The sequence below is a fragment of the Triplophysa dalaica genome, chromosome 15 (genome assembly GCF_015846415.1).
Source record: "Triplophysa dalaica isolate WHDGS20190420 chromosome 15, ASM1584641v1, whole genome shotgun sequence".
NCBI classification, from domain to species: Eukaryota; Metazoa; Chordata; class Actinopteri; order Cypriniformes; family Nemacheilidae; genus Triplophysa; species Triplophysa dalaica.
Window position 1 is genome coordinate 10,249,011 of NC_079556.1, and position 20,010 is coordinate 10,269,020.

At 40.7% G+C, this 20,010-nt stretch overlaps 1 protein-coding gene and 1 long non-coding RNA gene across 2 annotated transcripts in view; one reads left to right on the plus strand and one right to left on the minus strand.

The window, feature by feature from the left end:
• The window catches only part of LOC130436453 (uncharacterized), an 83,812-nt gene extending 66,626 nt beyond the window's left edge, over window positions 1–17,186 (minus strand). The window contains exons 1-2 of the long non-coding RNA XR_008909084.1: window positions 17,118–17,186; window positions 15,793–15,883 (exon numbers count right to left, since the gene is read on the minus strand). This is a non-coding gene — a long non-coding RNA (uncharacterized LOC130436453). The remainder of the gene's footprint in view (window positions 1–15,792; window positions 15,884–17,117) is intronic.
• Window positions 17,187–17,332: 146 nt separating this feature from the next.
• The window catches only part of greb1 (growth regulating estrogen receptor binding 1), a 32,642-nt gene continuing 29,964 nt past the window's right edge, over window positions 17,333–20,010 (plus strand). The window contains exon 1 of the mRNA XM_056768740.1: window positions 17,333–17,441. The gene's annotated coding sequence lies outside the window, so the exon portion shown is untranslated. The remainder of the gene's footprint in view (window positions 17,442–20,010) is intronic.

Sequence of the window (20,010 nt, forward strand, 5' to 3'; positions counted from 1 at the left end):
GGTAACTTGGAGAAAAGTGATGAATAGGTGTGCAGGCGCCATCACTCGTACAATGGAAGTGCCAGGGCCGGGTGAAGAAATGTTCAAAGTCATTGTTCCCCTGGAGATGGGTCAGCGTATTGGTCAAAGCCTGATGCGACACTGCTGTACTTTATCCTCATGTGCACCCAACCACCTCCATCCTGAACCAAGCACTGAGAATTCTTGCATTTATTTAAAGCAAATTCTCTCTCAACTGCAGCGCTTGCACAATGTTTGCAATGCGTCCTCTGATGTTCCTATAAATAATGTCTTTGGGGTGCCTTTGCAGGTGAGATCATGTGTAAAATGTTATTCTGAATCTGATAAATCAGTAGTAGGGTAGAATAGACTTGGCATTATGCACCCTGATTATCCCGGTTAGTCGTTTACTATATTTGATAGGGTAAAAGCTATACTTTGCTTTGATGACGGAAGTCTGATTTTAAATCATTAACACTGGGAAGTAAGTGTGCGATTTTTACTATGGGATTTTTTACTACCTGGTCTAACCATTATCCCATGAAGCCTGTTTTGTAACAAAATAAAATGTTACAAATGTTTGGTCAAGTATTTAAAACCGTGTGCAAAAAGCACTAAAATTAAACGGTTCTTTTCATGTCAAAATAATCTTTAAAAAAACTCATACATTTTTTATCTTAGATCAAGTAGAAACAGATGCTTTAGAAACAAATGCGGTCTAAGTTTTTAATAGCTCATAAATCCACATATTTCTGTCAAAAATTGCTACAGGATTTTATGAGAGAATTTGTCACCGAGTAATGCATCTAAAGCAGTGTTCCTCAACCAGGGGCAGGCATAATTTAAAAGGGGCCTCAAGATAAATAATATTGAAAATTAAAATAAGCATTTAGAAAAAAATCTATAACAACTATTAGTCTTCAAGTTTGGTTATTTCTACATAAAGCTCTAGAATATTTTATTGGGCAGAAATTGTGAGGGGGTTGTGGAAGAAGGGAAACCTTGAAGTCAAAAAGGTTGAGAACCACACATCTTAAGACATGTTAAAGGCCATGTAATGCATCCAGCTGTTATTATAAATAATTGAATATACATATCTTAACAAAATGGTAAATTGTAAAAAAAATGACAAACATTTTTGGTCAAAGTCGTTTAATCGGTATCTAATCTGAATCACTTGAACCTTTTTACAAGTTTAGAAGTCCAGTTATCGCTGACATTTTTCATATGGTTCGACTAACCTTTATAAATGTAGTCTCCCTTTAAAATTTAAACGCGAGGAACAGAAAGAAGCGGGTGTGCGCTTGTGCGAAACTGTCAAAGACACGGCAAGTGCTCCGCGAATCCCAACGCAAGGCACACCTTATTAAACACTACCTGATAGGGTCAATAGCCCGCTCTCCCAACATCACCCTAGAACAATTTCAATTTTAATAGCTTTTACTATGTATTTCACAGGCAAGCCCTCATTGAAATAGAGCCATCAAAAAGTCCCGCCGACAGATTCAAGCCCGGGAGCTTCGCGTAATTATCCCAGCGGACGCGCGCCTGTATAAGGTAGTTCAACCTCGTTCATCATCTCCAGCAGGCCCTGGACCCCGCCTGCTAATTTCATCCCTAGGATTAGCTTTGCTCACTTGTCTATCTTCTTATATTTCTTGGGGGTGAAATATCGCCTTCCACTTTTAATAAGGCTGAGCGGGGCCACGCACCGTTGCCTGCGCGTGCCGTACGCGCGGAAAAAGGGGAGCAAAACTTTGCTGCGCGCTCTTCTGGGGAGTGACCGGAGAGAAAAAGTGAAGGTGAAAGCGTATGCCTGCGATACCTGCAGGGCAATGCAAGCTGTTTTCTCTCTGAATAGAAAAGAAAAGAGGTGCGCGAGAGCTCCGGGCCATGCGCGCTGATACACCTCCAGAGAATGCCCGCGTGCGCCGAAATTAGCAGACGATCGCGAGGCGGAGAATGAGCGTGACATCTTATTAAACTTGTGGATCAAATCCGCGTATCCCACAGATCATTTCCCATCCGCTCGTCACCTTCACCCTCCACCCCGCGCGCCCTATGCTTAATTACAATGTATTGTGTTTAAAGGGGCAATTAAAGCCATCACACCAATGGACTTGGACTTTAATTACCCATTGACAATAAAGGCAGACTGCTGTGTAGTGCTCTTGTAATGGCTTATATGCCTCATTCGTACATTGCACCGATTTACTCCTGGTGTGTGTATTGCACATTTTCCAAGTCTTGTGAAGTAGCTTTCACAAAAAAATAAAAACTATATGAAAACAATGCCTAATGTTGGCCACTTTGAATCAGTTAAAGTGATAGTTCGCCCCAAAATAAAAATTCTGTCATCATTTGCTCATACCTTTTTTATACCTGTATAAACAACTTTGTTCTGACGAACACAGAGAAAGATATTTGGAAGAATGTTAGTAATTTTCAATTCTGTGACATCATTGAATGCCATAGTAGGAAAAATTAAATGGTAGTCAAAGGTGACCCAGAACTGTTTGTGTAAAGTCTTCTCACTTTGTGTTCAACAGAACAACAAAATATCCAATATTTATTTTCCTACTATGGTAGTGGATGATGTCACAGAACTGAAAATTGCTTTCTTACAAATCTCTTTGCGTTTAACAGAACAAAGAAATATATAAAGGTTTGAAACCTTTAGTAGTTATTTTTGGGTGAACTTAAAGGGGTCATATGGCGCGAATACGTGTTTCTCAGTGTCTTTGGTGTGCTATAAGTTGCCCATGCATGTATTAGACACCTAAAATTGCTAAAATGAAAGTGTCGGAACAAAAGATGCATTCCTTTTAGAAGCAAATGCGGATCCAGACCTGCCTAAAACACCTCGTTTAACCACACCCTGGTGAATGTACGTCACTTCGTAACATGTTTTGACCAAAGCTTCGCTGGTGCTTCAGATTCGCAGCCTGTAAGTATATTTTCATTGTAAAAGACTTTGTTACGGACTAACGCGAGTTGAGTTTGTTGTGTGTTTGTGATCTGCAAAAGAAGACGCGCGTGCAGCGTGAAAAAAGACAACGTAAGTCCTAATAATCATTAATAATGATCCAACTAGAAGATTCCAACTAAATGTTGTGTTTATAATGTCTTTTTATTTAGTATTTATTTTAGGCTTATAGTCTTTGTTGAGTCGCGACGAGACGTGGTGTAACACTGTTTGATCAAGAAGGGCCAAAGCCCTCGCGTTATTTATTATGTTACCATTCCCATTCTATCTCACACAAACTCTGTATGGTGTATATGGTTGTTTGTTAATAGTCTTTATAATGTCGTATGTAAAAGGTAAAACAGTTAGCTATAGTTTATAACTATTTAACCTTAAAATTAAAAAATAAAAACTCACAAATCCTTTACATCCTGCTCAAGTCGCGCTGGCAAAGTTTATGTATCATCTTGATCATCTTCATTTTCTGTAACAGATTCTGGCTCGAATTGATATAAGGAAGTACCGATGACATTTTATCATCATAAGTACAATTGGTTGGGAACAAGATGTTCCGAATATTGTAGGAGGCGTTACATTTCATTTACACTCTTGCAGTATGCGACCAATCCCTGGTTAACTGGCCAATCATAGCACACCTCACTTTTCAGAGCGATGAGCTTTGTAAAAAATCAGCATGTTTCAGAGAGGTGGGCAAAGAGGAGATACAAACATGCACAGTATGTGGAAAATACAGCGTTTTTGAACCTTAAATGGTGTAAACACATTACATTACATCTAAAACAAACGATAATATTTGTTTTAGCAGAGTAATTTGACCCCTTTAACTATCCCTTAAGCATTGCATATATTTATTAGATTATTGATAAAAGCTATATAAGTTGAAGATACAAGTATTACTTTACATATTTAGCAATGACCCTAATGACTTGTGTCTTTAGACAAACCAAAATTGACTTTTTAAATTTAACCCTAAAATAGCCAGAACATATTTGCAGATGTTGTGCACCTGGCAATCCAAGCCAAAAGCTAGAAAAAAAACTATACCTAATTACATTCCCATCACACTGACATGAGGTATTTCAAAACACTGCTAGCTATTATTCTGCTCCCGCTCACCTTGAAATATTCAAGAGCTAACATATCACTCATTCATCGGGCAGAAAAATTGAAAAGAGAGACTGCGAAATATAATTAACCTTGTTACAGCCAGGTCAAACAACCAATTGTTATTCCTTTCATACGACAGCGCTTTGAGGCAATATTTTCCCAGGGAGACTCATGCCATACTACGTAAATTGAGAAAAAAATGAAAACAAGAAACGGGAATTAATACTACTGTACTGTATCAAATGAAAAGCTTCTTGGCACCTGTGAGAGACCCTTAAGCAGTTTAGAGGTAAATCACTATTGAACCAGATCCCTTTAGCCACCCAAGCTTATTGCTTTAGACTTTCATCACAGAAGCCGGCTAACATTTGATACTTCATCATCTACCCGTGGCCTCACCAGAGCCACGGAGTGAACCTTAGACACTCTGCTCACAGATACAATATCTCAATTCTAAAATAAAAGCAAGTTTGCATTTTTTTTAACAACATTGCTCAGATATTTAGATGGTTGAACCACATATTTATTTTCTCTGAAAGGGCACTAATTTGGGATCTTAAAATGGACCTAGTACACCATATAAAATGTTTTGTCAGCTAACCTGAAAAGAAATTGTCATGACTTGTAGGGAAAACAGAGGGTCGGAGACTCAAATGCAGGAAATCTGTTTATTCTTGTACAGTTCACAAACAATGTTAGAGGAGAATGAAGATCTGAGTCTCTTCGTGAGTGTGTGGGGAGAAGCCTCTACCCACCGACACTCACGGTAAGAATTCGAGGATAATCCGAATTGGATCTCTTGAGTCCTCCAGGGTGAACACTCAGCGGGGAGGAGTCTCGACCCGCCGGTAGAATCCAGATGCCTCTGATGTACTTTAAAGAAGAGGTGCTGGTTGTGTGAAAAGCGGAGATCCGGAGCGCCAGAGAACACTAGGAGATATAGATAGTAAATAATAACGAGACAAAAACACTGGAGCTGTGACGAATCCGAGGAGCGGAACAATAGAGAAACTAGATAATATAACAAGACTTTAACAGCACTAGACACGCTAGACTGAGGCAGTCAGAGCTGGCATATAACACGCAACGGTCTGACGCTGGACGAGAGCAAACGAGGGATTTAAATAGAGAGGAACAATTAGCGAAAAATGATAATAAGACAGTAAATAATGAGGAACCAGGGGAGAGTACTAATGGGAACAAGCTACAGGAGTGTGGGTGATGAGGTGATGGAAACCCGGTGAGGGGAAAGCCCGATGAGGAGACACGGGGGGCGGGGCCAGTGACGTAGACACTAAAACACGTGGAGGATGACAGAACTATTCTCCACAAATAGACAAAACACATACAAGACCATGACAAAGACTGGGATCCTGACAGTACCCCCCCCCCCACTGGCGCCCACTGGGCGTCTAGGGAGGGGGCTCACCTTGCCTCCGGTGGAAATCCACGATCAGCGACCGATCCAGAACGTCACGAGACGGGATCCAACTCCTCTCTTCTGCACCATAGCCCTCCCAGTCCACTAAGTACTGATATCCCCGACCACGACGGCGGATGGCCATCAATTTCTTGACAGTGTATGTGGGCGATCCGTCGACGAGGCGCGGGGGGGGAGGAGTGGGGCGTTTGCTAGCGGGGTTGAGAGGGGATGTGACAACAGGTTTAACCCTGGAAACATGAAAAACAGGGTGAATGCGACCAAGACTAGGATGAAGCTTGAGCCGGACGACCACTGGATTAACCACCTTGGTGATGCGGTATGGTCCAATGAACCTGGGAGCCAACTTGCGAGAGGGCACCCGGAGAGGCAGGTCCTTGGTGGATAACCACACCCGCTGACCACACACAAAGGCTGGAGGAGACAACCGGTGGCGATCGGCCGCTGCCTTGGTCTTCTGAGAAGTTCGGGCCAGAACCTCTCTGGCCCTCGTCCAGGTGCGACGACAGCGCTGAACGAAGGCCAGAGCAGAAGGAACCGCAGCATCGAATTCCTGAGATGGAAACAAGGGAGGTTGGTAACCCATAGAACATTCAAACGGGGACATACCTGACGAGGATACCGGAAGGGAGTTGTGGGCATATTCTATCCAGGAGAGCTGTTGACTCCAGGAACCGGGAGATTGTGATGTTAGACAGCGGAGTCTGCGTTCGAGATCCTGGTTGGCTCGCTCGCACTGCCCATTGGTCTGAGGGTGGAAACCGGAAGACAGACTCGCTGAGGCCCCGATCTGTCTGCAGAATTCTTTCCAAAACCGGGAGGTGAACTGAGGACCCCTATCGGACACAACGTCAGTGGGCAACCCATGCAGGCGAAAGACGTGGTCCACCATCAGTTGGGATGTCTCCCGGGCGGAGGGAAGCTTGGGCAGGGGAACAAAATGAACCGCCTTGGAGAAACGGTCCACCACCGTGAGAATGACGGTGTTGCCGCCAGAGGGAGGTAAGCCAGTGACGAAATCTAAGGCAATATGTGACCATGGGCGGGAGGGAATGGGAAGTGGGCGGAGCAGACCAGTGGGAGGACGGTTAGAGGTCTTACATTGGGCGCAGACCGGGCAAGCCAACACAAACTGACTAACATCTGAGGCCATAGATGGCCACCAAAACCGCTGGCGGATGGAAGCCAGGGTTCCCCGGTTACCTGGATGGCCGACCAGCCTGGAAGAATGACCCCACTGCAGGACCTCGGAACGCAGTGCAGCAGAGACAAACAGTCTGCCCACTGGACACTCCTTCGGCACTTGCACCCCTCGACCGGCCTGCTCTACTCGTCCCTCGAGATCCCAGACGGCAGCCCCGACCACCATCTCCTTGGGAAGGATGGGGCTGGTCGAGAACTCCCCCCCAGAGACCTCGAAGAGACGAGAGAGAGCGTCAGGTTTGACATTCTTGGAACCTGGCCGGTATGAGAGAGTGAAGTTAAACCGTCCGAAAAAGAGTGCCCAACGGGCCTGTCGCGAATTGAGTCTCTTGGCTGAACGGATGTATTCGAGATTCTTGTGATCCGTCCAGACCAAGAACGGCTGCACTGCTCCCTCCAACCAGTGACGCCACTCACCCAAAGCCAGGCGAACCGCCAACAGCTCTCGGTTACCAATGTCATAATTCCGTTCAGCAGGGCTGAGGCGATGAGAATAGAAAGCGCAGGGGTGCACCTTCCCATCTTGACTAGAGCGCTGAGACAAAACTGCACCTATCCCAACATCAGATGCATCGACCTCGACAATAAACTGTTGTTCGGGTTCTGGAAAACAAAGCACAGGAGCAGAGACAAACCGGGACTTAAGATTATCAAAGGCTACCTGAGCTTGGGAATTCCACCTGAACGGGATCTTGGTGGAGGTTAATGCGGTGAGCGGTACGGCTATTTGGCCGAAACCCCGGATAAATCGCCGGTAGAAGTTGGCGAAACCCAGGAACCGCTGGAGGGCTTTACGGGTGTCGGGAATGGGCCATTCGGTGACAGCTCTGATCTTGGCGGGATCGGGGTTAATGCCTCTGGGAGAAATTATATGGCCAAGGAACGAAACTGTGACATCATGGAATTCGCACTTCTCCGCCTTCACAAAAAGTTTATTCTCTAATAGTCGCTGAAGAACCTCCCTGACGTGTCGGGTGTGTTCCTGGAGAGAGGGGGAAAAAATAAGGATATCATCCAGGTACACAAAGACAAATCGGTTAATCATGTCTCCCAACACGGCATTTATGAGGCCCTGGAAAACGGCAGGAGCATTGGTCAAACCAAACGGGAGTACCAAATACTCATAGTGCCCCGAAGGAGTGTTAAATGCTGTCTTCCACTCATCCCCCTCCCGGATGCGGACCAGGTGATAAGCATTGCGAAGGTCTAGTTTAGTGAAGACCTGGGCTCCCTGCAAGAGTTCAAAGGCGGTAGACATGAGAGGCAAGGGGAATTTATTCTTAATAGTAATCTCATTCAAACCTCGGTAATCAATACAGGGACGCAGGGAGCCGTCCCTCTTCTGAACGAAGAAGAACCCAGCACCGGCCGGGGAGGAGGAATGGCGAATGAGCTTAGTCTGTAAACATTCATTAATATATGTGTCCATGGCCTCTCTCTCAGGAGCGGATAGAGAGTAAAGACGCCCCTTGGGCGGAGAAGTGCCTGGGAGGAGGTCTATGGGGCAGTCGTAGGGACGATGCGGAGGAAGGGAGGCGGCTCGTGACTTGCTGAAAACGGCGCGAAGATCGTGGTATTCCTCCGGAACCCCAGACAAATCAATGGCCTTGACCTGCAACACAGGAGACACAGAGACAGGAGACAGAGCAGAACCAAGACAAGACACGTGACAAGAAGGGGTCCAGGCCGATACAGAATTCTTAACCCAATCAATATGAGGATTGTGCTGCAACAACCAAGGATGCCCCAATATAAGGGGAGTATTGGGTGAATCGAGGATGTACAGCTCAATACACTCATAATGATTTCCCGAAATAAAAAGCCTTACGTGAGGGGTGATGTGGGTAATAGTAGCGAAGCAAAGGCCTCCTAGTGTTTGGACACGGATGGGATGAGCGAGAAGCTTAACAGGAATCCTCCACCGGGTTGCAGTGACGGCATCAAGAAAGTTTCCTTCAGCACCCGAGTCGAGAAGAGCCTGCCCAGAGTGACTACGTCCGTCGAACAGGATGCGAAACGGAACCACAGGACGGGAAACAGGAGAGGATACAGAAATGGCGCCCACCCGGACTCTCCGCTCTACGGGTGGGCGGGATCTTTTAACGGGCACTGAACCACTTGGTGACCGGACTTCCCGCAATAGAAGCATAGCCCCCCTAGAAGACGTTGTTGTTTCTGAAGCGGCGAGAGACGTGAGCGACCCAGCAGCATAGGCTCCTCCTCTGCAGCTCCGGTGGCTCTAGTGGAAGCGCTGACATCTCGGGCTCGCCAAGAGGTGGGTGAAGGATGCCGGCGTCGGCGGTTATGCATACGGGTCTCAACGCGGAGACAAAGGTTGGTGAGAGCATTCAAATCATGTGGTGTCTCGAGGGTAGCAATCTCGTCAGCTATCGAAGAATTCACTCCGTCCAGAAAACGAGCACGCAATGCCTCCTCGTTCCATGAGCAAGCGGCCGCCAGAGTTTGGAACCTTATAGAATAGTCTGTGATTGAATTACGACCTTGAGTGAGACGCGAGAGTTGAGCGGCTGCCTGCTCCCCTTGAACAGTTCTGTCGAAAAGTCTCGTCATCTCAGCACGAAAGGTCGCAAAAGAGTAGCAACAGGGCGCTTGAGAGTCCCACACAGCTGTTCCCCATTCACGTGCACGACCTGTCAATAGGGTTAAAACAAACGCCACCCTAGATTCCTCTGAGGCGTAACGGCGTGGTTGAAGGGAAAACACCAGTTCACACTGGGAAAGAAAAGGACGGCAGGCGTTAGGATTTCCATCATAAACCGGGGGGCTATTGACGTGAGGCTCTGCATGGACAGAATCTCCTCGGGCAGAGGCGTTGGAAGAAATCCGGCTCCGCGCGAGTTCCCTGCGAAGCTCGGTAACGAGATTGGTGAGGTCAGTAACCTGGGTTGCAAGAATTCCCACATCCTGGGCGGTGGTGTTGAGCCGAGTAACCTGCTGTCCAAGGGCGACTCCTTGCTGCTGTAAGGCATTGCGTAACGGGTCCATTTCCGCTGAGTCTCTAGTATGGTCAGACAGTTCTGTCATGACTTGTAGGGAAAACAGAGGGTCGGAGACTCAAATGCAGGAAATCTGTTTATTCTTGTACAGTTCACAAACAATGTTAGAGGAGAATGAAGATCTGAGTCTCTTCGTGAGTGTGTGGGGAGAAGCCTCTACCCACCGACACTCACGGTAAGAATTCGAGGATAATCCGAATTGGATCTCTTGAGTCCTCCAGGGTGAACACTCAGCGGGGAGGAGTCTCGACCCGCCGGTAGAATCCAGATGCCTCTGATGTACTTTAAAGAAGAGGTGCTGGTAGTGTGAAAAGCGGAGATCCGGAGCGCCAGAGAACACTAGGAGATATAGATAGTAAATAATAACGAGACAAAAACACTGGAGCTGTGACGAATCCGAGGAGCGGAACAATAGAGAAACTAGATAATATAACAAGACTTTAACAGCACTAGACACGCTAGACTGAGGCAGTCAGAGCTGGCATATAACACGCAACGGTCTGACGCTGGACGAGAGCAAACGAGGGATTTAAATAGAGAGGAACAATTAGCGAAAAATGATAATAAGACAGTAAATAATGAGGAACCAGGGGAGAGTACTAATGGGAACAAGCTACAGGAGTGTGGGTGATGAGGTGATGGAAACCCGGTGAGGGGAAAGCCCGATGAGGAGACACGGGGGGCGGGGCCAGTGACGTAGACACTAAAACACGTGGAGGATGACAGAACTATTCTCCACAAATAGACAAAACACATACAAGACCATGACAAAGACTGGGATCCTGACAGAAATTGCTTAATGTGGAAGAAACCAAATGAACGGGTGTTATTTAAGTAAAAATGTGCGTTTAATATGACAATCGTGCTGACCATATTAAGCTGAATGCAAAGATATCCTTAAGGTAACAAGTGCATGTTATAACTTTTAACATCTTTTTGACATGCCAGACCAAATATTGTTATTTTGTTAACATATATTCTATTCTATTCTATTCTTATATTCATGTATTTTAATACAACTATGTCCAATTAATATATTCTACATGTACAATATAAACAAACCTGGGGAGAGATGAGTGAAAAGAAACAAAAGTCATAAAAATGTATCACGTATATTCATAACATATGCTTTGCTTTTGTTGCAGCAACATGTCAATGCTATATTATTTTAAATGAAGGGATGAATATGCATGTATGAGTTTAAAGATGGACATATGCATGATTACACAATGTTATTGAACTGTTTCTCTGGTCTTGGTGGCTCCTTAATTAAGACTCAACTGTCAAATTGTTCATTATATTTGCAACCCTCTTGTGAGTGAATTGCCTTCGTCCATTAATATTTACAGCCTAATATCTTCAACTCATTTGAGCCAGAGAAGCCACAGCAATCAAATTATATGTCAGATAATTAAAGGAATAGTTATGAATGGTCAGCAACGTTTGGGTCATATTTCATAGACAGTTGTGTATTTATTTTAAATTTTTCACGTTTTAAACATAGTTTTATGCAAATAAGGCCAGGGCATTTTTTAATTAATGATGAGGGGCATTATGAGCAACCGGTTTGTAATCAAAATTTTTTGCATTTATCATGAATCAACACACAGAAGTACGGGTTAAAAAAAATTATGCATCATTATCCTAGACATAGTATTACCTTCATTTAAATTCAATTCATTAGAACTTAGAATTCATTAGCTTTTATAAGTAACAATAATGACAAACCTTTTGTTTTAACTCTCTAATTGACCTAAGTGTCATTCAGATTTCTGATAAATCCTCTTGATGAAACAAGCGCTGACATACCAGTTCATCATTATAGATTCTTTCAATTATACAAACGCAATCCATAACAGTGAGTTTATTTGCCCCATTAACAATGTATCTCCCATGCTATCCCATACAATCTGCCACGGCTTACCTTAGAAGTTCATTCATTGAATTACGTTTTTCTCCCTGCCTGCCACAAAAGGCCACTTGCAACTTCAGATGTACCGAATAATGGGGGGGTGATATTTCTATCCAACAATGCCAAGGGCAGACTTTGATAATTGTCTCTTCTGAAGGTTAAAGTTAGATAACCTGCCTTTGGCATTTAATCGGCAACTTGTTAAATACTCTTTGGGTAATAAAATAATGTACATTTTATTGCCTCTCAAATAAGTCTCTTTTAAATTAATTTTATAACTTTTTAAGGCTTTGTCGACTGCATCTCTACTTAGAACCAGTGTGTATAAGCAATAACGATATGCTTTACAGCTTGCAAAAACTCTTCACTATTCATTAAAATGACTTTGGTAATCGCTGTGTATATTAGATATAACAGTCAAATCAGCAGGCAATTAAACTGATGGTATTCTACTACATGTCTTTTAAAAACTAAAGGATTTATGATATCTAAATAAAGAATATAAATTTGTGGTTTCAAATCGATTCCAAAATAAATGTTTGTACAGCCAAAGAGAATGTCCAAATTTTCGTTTAATCCAAATTTCTAAATGTATCGGCCATACCAGTCCAGTGTCTGCTGAATTTCAACACAAACAATCTGTCATCTAACAGCAATGTGAAAGACTGACAGCATGACAAGACTCATGAAAACTGAGATAAAAACAGAGGATATCGCATTCAATAATTTGGAACTTTTTACAGCACTAATAGTAATACATAAAGGCTTACAATCGAGATCGGTATTTCAGGATTTGTACAAACAGATTCTGTTTTCATCCCTTAATATGCATAAAAGGGAACCTGAATGCCATTATGGATGTGCATTATCTGCAAGACAAGTGTAAGCTACTAGAAGATAAACAATGGCATATTACAAAATCGATAAAGGTACAGGTATCAAACCCTCTAATTAGGGCTTCACAATTAATCGAATTTTAATCATGGTAACGATTTCTGCCCCCACAATTAATTGAGCATAATCGTGGCGATATTAATCCATTAATAGCAAGCACAAAACATCATTATGATAAGATCAGAAATTGCTCATTTTTGGAGTTGAGCGTATGATAGAGTGCTATGAAATTGAGCATATAGATGATAGAGCGCTTTAAGGGCTGCACAATTAATCGAAAAACTAATTGGGATTTCAGTTACGGGTAAAACAATTACATAATTGGCACTGAGTACACTGGCGAAACATCCATCCATCCATTTTCTACCGCTTATCCGAACAACCTCGGGTCACGGGGAGCCTGCGCCTATCTCAGGAGTCATCGGGCATCAAGGCAGGATACACCCTGGATGGAGTGCCAACCACTGGCGAAACATGATACATTAAAATTAAGTGTCCTTCAATTTTTCTTTTCTAACCAACAAACTAGCGACATAACTATTATAACAACGTAATTATTTGTTTTTTACATTATATACCAAAGCTTCTGGTCCCGAACAAACCGGCTGAAGGACAGCTTTTTTCCTCAGTCTATTAGACTGCTCAATATCAAAAACTGATTCACTCCACAAGCTGACAATTATTTTAACAATGCACTAAACTACAGTTTCATGGACTATAATGCATCACGCATTGCACCTAATACAATAACCATCAATTTCCAAACTTGCATACCTATATCTGTACAATGTGCACTTTATGGTTGATCCATTATACATACACATGTACATACCTGCATATTTAATGTTTATGTTCAATGTCTAATGTGTATATTGTGTATATACTGTCCATATGTACATAATGTATATTGTCTTTTTTGTACAGTCTGTATATTTCATACTTTGCACTGTTCGTCTGTCACTTAAGTCTGTAAAGTCATACAGTTGTCTGTCCAACTCTATTCTCCTTTGTATTAAACGCAGAAGAAGAAGGACTTTCACTCACCACACGTAGTGATGTTACATTAAATAGAGTTCAGTTGTGTTATATTATTTTTGGAGTTTTATAGAAAGAATATGAAATTCAGCAGCTTCACAGAAAGTTATAAAACATATCAAATCTTCAATATAAAATCTATTAATCCAAAATAATGTCTTTGCAAAAATATTTCAAATACAATATTGAGGTGAATAATTGACAATTATGATTTTTGTCATAATCGTGCAGTCCTAGCAGACGTTTAACAGCAGCAGATTATATCATGCATTATCTAGCTTTAAAGTGTAAAGCCCTAAGTCTATGTCCAAAACTTCCACATTTTATTTTCTCAAGATTTGTCTGGCCTGCCCTTCAGAGTCCAGACATGGTCATGCTTTCTATCCATTGACGTCCATATAAATGGCCTTATTATCTCCCATTGGAGTTTGGAAACCTATGGCCTGGCCTAATGAATCACTAGCAAGCCCTCTTTTGCTGGGCCAGCTCTAGTTTTCTCATAGGAGCCGGTGCCTGTTATTGCCAGTAACAATAAGTAACAATAACTCAATTGGATTAAAAGCCTAAACCTCCTGTTGAGTGACAACATGACCAGCTAATGAGGTGCATTTGGGTACATTGTTGACCGTGCTCTTCATAAAAAGACGTATCTTTAATTTAGAAATGTCATGACAACAACAGAATGAGCAAAGTCAAGCAGATGAAGATGAATTTAGGTTCAGTCCCCAGGAACTTCTGCATTAATGCATGACAACCTAAAATGCTCTTGTCATCAATGAGCGTCAGATTCGCCTGCAGGCACTTAGTGGGGGAATAAGACGCCGTCAGGATGACAGATTGCTAAAGAGTGGGACTTGTGGAAAAAATGAGAATTGAACATTTGGTGGCAGCAGCAAAAGCAGCACCACCATGATGGGGGACAGTTAGGTGATACACTCATGTCAATTTAATAATTCTGTCACTAAACGAGTGGAAATAAGGGAATGTATCAGAAGTCATTAACGTTATACAGGCCCCAATTTTTTTTGAATGCTTATGTAAGATCAATATCATTGTAAAAAAACTACTTAAAAACTTGAGGTGAACAGCTTCATTAAATTATTAAGTTAAATCAAATTAGCTTTATGAGGCATTTCGACTTAAATTATATTGAACTGACTCGAGTTTTAAAATACAAAATAATATATTTTTAAATCAGTTCAATATAATTAATTTAAATTGACTTATAAAACCAATTTTATTTAACTTTGAAATATAACACAGCTGAGACTTGTGATTTTTGTTTTTACAGCGAACACACAGTTTAGCTAATAACTGAATGTTTTAGTTTGTAATGTTAACCCCAAGTAGCACCTGTTGATACATTTGAAATATTAATTCCACATATACGAGATTGACAGACATCTAGTTTGGCAACCTAAATTGATAAAATCAAGCAATTTACTTGTACAGACAACATAAAAGCATTCCTAATACTTAGCCTAAAGATTTTTCATTTACTCCGTGTTTTTTGGAAAAGTTTGGAAAAATACAATTAAAAAATCATGAATAATCGTTAATAAGCTGCTGAATTTCATTGTGATATTGGGATTCTTTACTTATGCGGTTCAGTTAAAATAATAAAAATACAAGAAGCTAAATCTTCCAACATCCGTAGGACAGCAGCTGACTGTTGATCAGGGGTATATCATAACAGCAAGCAACTTTAATTTGTTAAAGCACTAAATGCTTTTATTTTCAGACATCAGTCCTGATATTTATCTTGGCCATTTGTCATTAATGCACACAGGCTACCACAAGTACCAGAGGAGAAAACTATTTTACTTTATTTGATTTTTGTTTCTACCTTGGTAAAACTACAGTTTATGGCAGCCCCAGTTTATATTGCAATCTTTTCAATGACACCAACTCTAAATCAACATATTAAAATGCCAGATTTCACATACATCGTAACTTTGAACAATTGTTACAATATATACATTGTAAACATTGAACAAAGCATGTATTTGAAGCTGCTTTCAAACAATACAAATAAATGTGAACAGAATTGAACAGGATAAGAACCAAACTAACATGATGTAAACTGATATATCTAAAAATGAATACATTCATCTAATATATAATGTTGTGAAAATGTTGTATGGCTCAGTGCAGCGAAAATAGTTACATATTTGTTGTTCTAATGATATTTGCAAACCTCTGATCCACAAACTGTGTTGAACCTCTTTGTCCAGCAGATGGCACACTTGGTGAAGTCACGTTGAACAGCACAAGCAGCAGTTTTAAACCTATATATGAAAAGACGGTTATGATTATTCCCATTTCATCCTAGTAAGGGTCTCTGCAGGTCGGAGAAAAGGGCGTGTCGAAAGGTAGTGGGCACAGTGCCGATTTTTGGGGAGAGCACCTTTGACCAAAGGGAGTGGGCACAGTGCCGATTGTTGGGGAGAGCACCTTTGACCAAAGGGAAACCTTTCGGCACGAAAAGGTTTCACTTTGGTCAAAGGTGCTCTCCCCAACAATCAGCGTTAAACACACACATAATGCATTTATTTTAAACAGGAAAAGATCGCAATAAGGTGTGTAATGAAAAAGTTAAAAATTGTGAATTTGTGATCATAAGAAATCATAAAATTTGAATAGACAAATCTGTGCTTTTGCTAAATTGCTTAATAATAAATAACAGAAAGTAGGCCTAAGTAAATAGCTCATACTCATCTAGAACCACCTGTCGTTTTATTTTGGGAGTATTTTTTAACTTTTTCTGCATGTTTTTGTTTACATATACTACATTATGACATGTTGTTAGTCTATCATAACACCAAGGAAAGTAAATTATTTTGAACTTTTAAAAAGCTAGTGCAGTTGTAAGTGTTATTATTTTAGAAGACATTTTACCACCCCTTAAATATAATCGTAATCCACATTTGATTGTGACACTTATCAGCTGTTCCTTAAATATCAGTAATTTCTAAATAGTTAAAATCCAATATGTGCATTCCCTGTACCTTCATTTTACATTTACAATAAACCGCAATATGACATACCTGCTTCTTTTCGTTTTCCTTTTAAATATGGTTGATGTGATTTTTATATTTTTAATCAAATACAAAACACATTTTATAGTAAAGTATAAGAAGTACTTTGCACAATAGGGGAAAACAATTCAGTCAAAAGTACACAGGCAGTGCTCAAAGACTAAAAACTGTTGCAATCTTTGGTTGCAATTCTCTTTATCCAGCAGATGGCGCTAAAGATTTGATAGCGACACAAAAAGCATGAGCAGGCGTGCTACTGTTTGTAACTGTTGTATATGTAGTTATGTATTTGTAACAAACGTGTACGTATATTTCAAGAGGAATCGCTCAAGTCGGTCACTGTATGCACAATGAATCATTTTACAGTCCGGGGTGTAGGTTTGCATAACACATTATAATTTTGTTGGAATTTGGGTTGAATATTCACCAGGGACTTTTTAAAATGTATCTTAAAAGCAAAAGTATTTGTTTAAAATGTACTTACCTTTTTATACAACAGACATGTTCTAAAGACATTTATGAACACGTGTCTACAAACTCAAAACAGTTTTTGCGCAAACACGCTTCTGTGAAAATTGGGTGATACCACCTTTAGAAAGGGTGGAGGGGAGGTACCATAAGATCTTTTCCGAGCTTGAGGGGTGTTCGATTTCTTAAAACAAATCTCACATGCTGCCTGTTTTTCACAACAGGGTCAAACCGCACGCAGTCAACCCAAGCGGCGGAGTCGCGCATTTTGGAGATATGTAGATATACTGATGCCATAAAGTCTCCCCTGGATTATCTGAGTTTTTTCACTACATTGGAGGTAAATTCTTACTTGTCGTTAATGTTTTTCTATATATTGCGTTTATGGTTCTTATTGCAATGCTCGATTCTCAGTAAACACAGACTGTTGTGACTTTATAGGCTACATACGTTGATCTAAGCATGTATACTTTTAAAGTAAAAAAATGGATCTATCTCTAAGTTAATTTTCTTTATATTGAACCTTAAAATACTTTTAAATTAAAAGTTTATTAACCGCATTGGTACAAGATGCAATCCAACTTTTGTCATAATTTAACTTTTGTAACGGAAAGAAATCAAATTTAAGTCAAAATCTTGCTATCAAAGTATTTTATTTGTAATTTGTAAAGAAAAAAATGACTACTCGAATTATATTTAATTATTTCGATAGTTGGGGCAAATTTACAGTATACATTTTTTGGAGATACATTATTCAGCTCACTTATGCAGTTGACTTGATTTTACTGTTTTAGTTTATACATTAATACATTAAGGCAATTTATTTTACAATACTTGCTTAACGTGTTGGCAACAGACTGTTGGTTTTAGGTCCCAGTAATGCTTCATTCTGGACCTAGACTGGTCCTGGTCCTTTATCCTGACTGCAAACAATCAGTGATAGTTTACATTTGATCAAAGATTATATACATTTACTCTATTACAAACTTTTTGCATTGCATCTTTTTGTATTTCAAGCAGTGTCCAAAACAAGTGCAAGTTTTGACTATTAGCTATATATTATAAAATATATATAATAGATTATACTATACAATAAAAGAGTAAGTTAAAATGTACACACTGATATTGTTTTCCCTCCAATTCCCACAGCAGACAACACAAACAGACACTTTATCTCTTATTTCCCTCAAGGACAAACATTGGCTGTTGCTTTCACAGTCCGACAGTTTCCTAAAATATAGCTGTAAACAGCAGTGCCATTTGCAGCGAAATGAAAAATAGTCAAAAGTAAAGTCTGCCTCTTCCGAAGCCTTTTTGGAGGCACCATTTATTGTTCATGACTTGTTACATATTAATAAACTAAGTGTATAATTTATACATAATAGATTTTAGAAGAGACAGATTTTTCTCTAGTTACTAAAAGTGGAAAACAATCACAGACAGCAGTTTTGTGTGAAATTTTAATATGATTTCATGAAGAATATTTTGTCTGTTAAGAAGTTTTTTGTTACTAATTATTACTACAAATTTGTGTATATAATTGTATCGAATCTAACAACATATAGCAAACATGGCGATAGATAATACATGTATAACACTAATATCATGATAAGATTTTAATACATAATTTAGGGTTTTGTCAATGTGTTACATATTTATCACATAGGTGTTTCAGTGCAGTAATTATCATATATGAAAGCTGATTGATTGATAAAGTATCATGTTGATCCCAAATCTTGTTTTTCACAAAAGCCTTTTCAGTTCACAAAAGGACAAACTGTCAGAAAGTTATTATTAGAAATACGTAACAAGAGCATCAGGTGTTGAACAAAACAAAGACCATCTTGAATCGCAGGACTGACCACTTACTTCAGCTGTCAAATAGGATAGAGATGGCCATGTATCTTGTAAGAAACCATCAAATGAGAGGACAATTTTTGTAAGAACAGCTGGTATAATCTGACTGTTCACAATGTTCATGACTAGTGGGTATTTTCATCACACTTTAAAGAAAGACTAATGTTGATTATGTAGGACTGATGGCATTAGTTGAACTGTATGTGGAGTTATTTACGACGGGTGCTCAGTGTACAGACTTAAGGGGTGTTAAACAGGGCTTGGGGGAACAGAAAGTGAAAATAGTGCCTCAGATATGTACAACATTGTGGTAAGATAGACCCCAGTCATTGTATGTATCTGTTGTCTAACATTTTATATATTTTATATCCAGAGATTTAGTGACGAAAGCAGTATTGTATTAATAAATAGATTTTTCTCAAGCATTTGACATGAGAAAGCTTCATTTCTGGTACTGACTCCACAGCCCCAAAAAACTGTGAACGACACACAGTCGACTGCTATGTGATAGGCTATGCATTACTGTATACTTGAAATGTATATAGTTTCATTAAGTACTTCACTAAAAAGGTTTAATCATGGACATTTAAAAAAATTAGGCAAAATATCTTCCCGTCAAGTCTTAAGACTGGACAAAAAGAAACCTGTCTGAATGCAACTGGCCATCCTTGAAATGTGATCTCTCGTAGGGGTGCAGGGGTCAAAGGCTAGAGGTGATGGGAAGAATGGAGCGCTGCTATCTCACTGGCCTTCTCAGCCTCTTTGTGTGCATTCAGCCTCTGGCTGGACCATGCCTGAGCACATCAAAGCACTGCCCAAACATTGTTTGCCAGCCCTGACCTTTGGCCTGTTGCTATGTGCCGAGCTTCACAGAGGAGCGTGTTTGTGTGTGCGCTGGTAGAGAGACAGTGGGCAGAGACTCAGCGGAAACCTGCTGTGTCACCCACTCGCTCCTCAATAAGTTTCCTCTCTCTTTTTGGGGGGATCTTCTGCTGCTCGTCTGCTAGGTTTTATTGTATGTGTGAAGCAAGGAATGACAGAAGGCCCAGCCC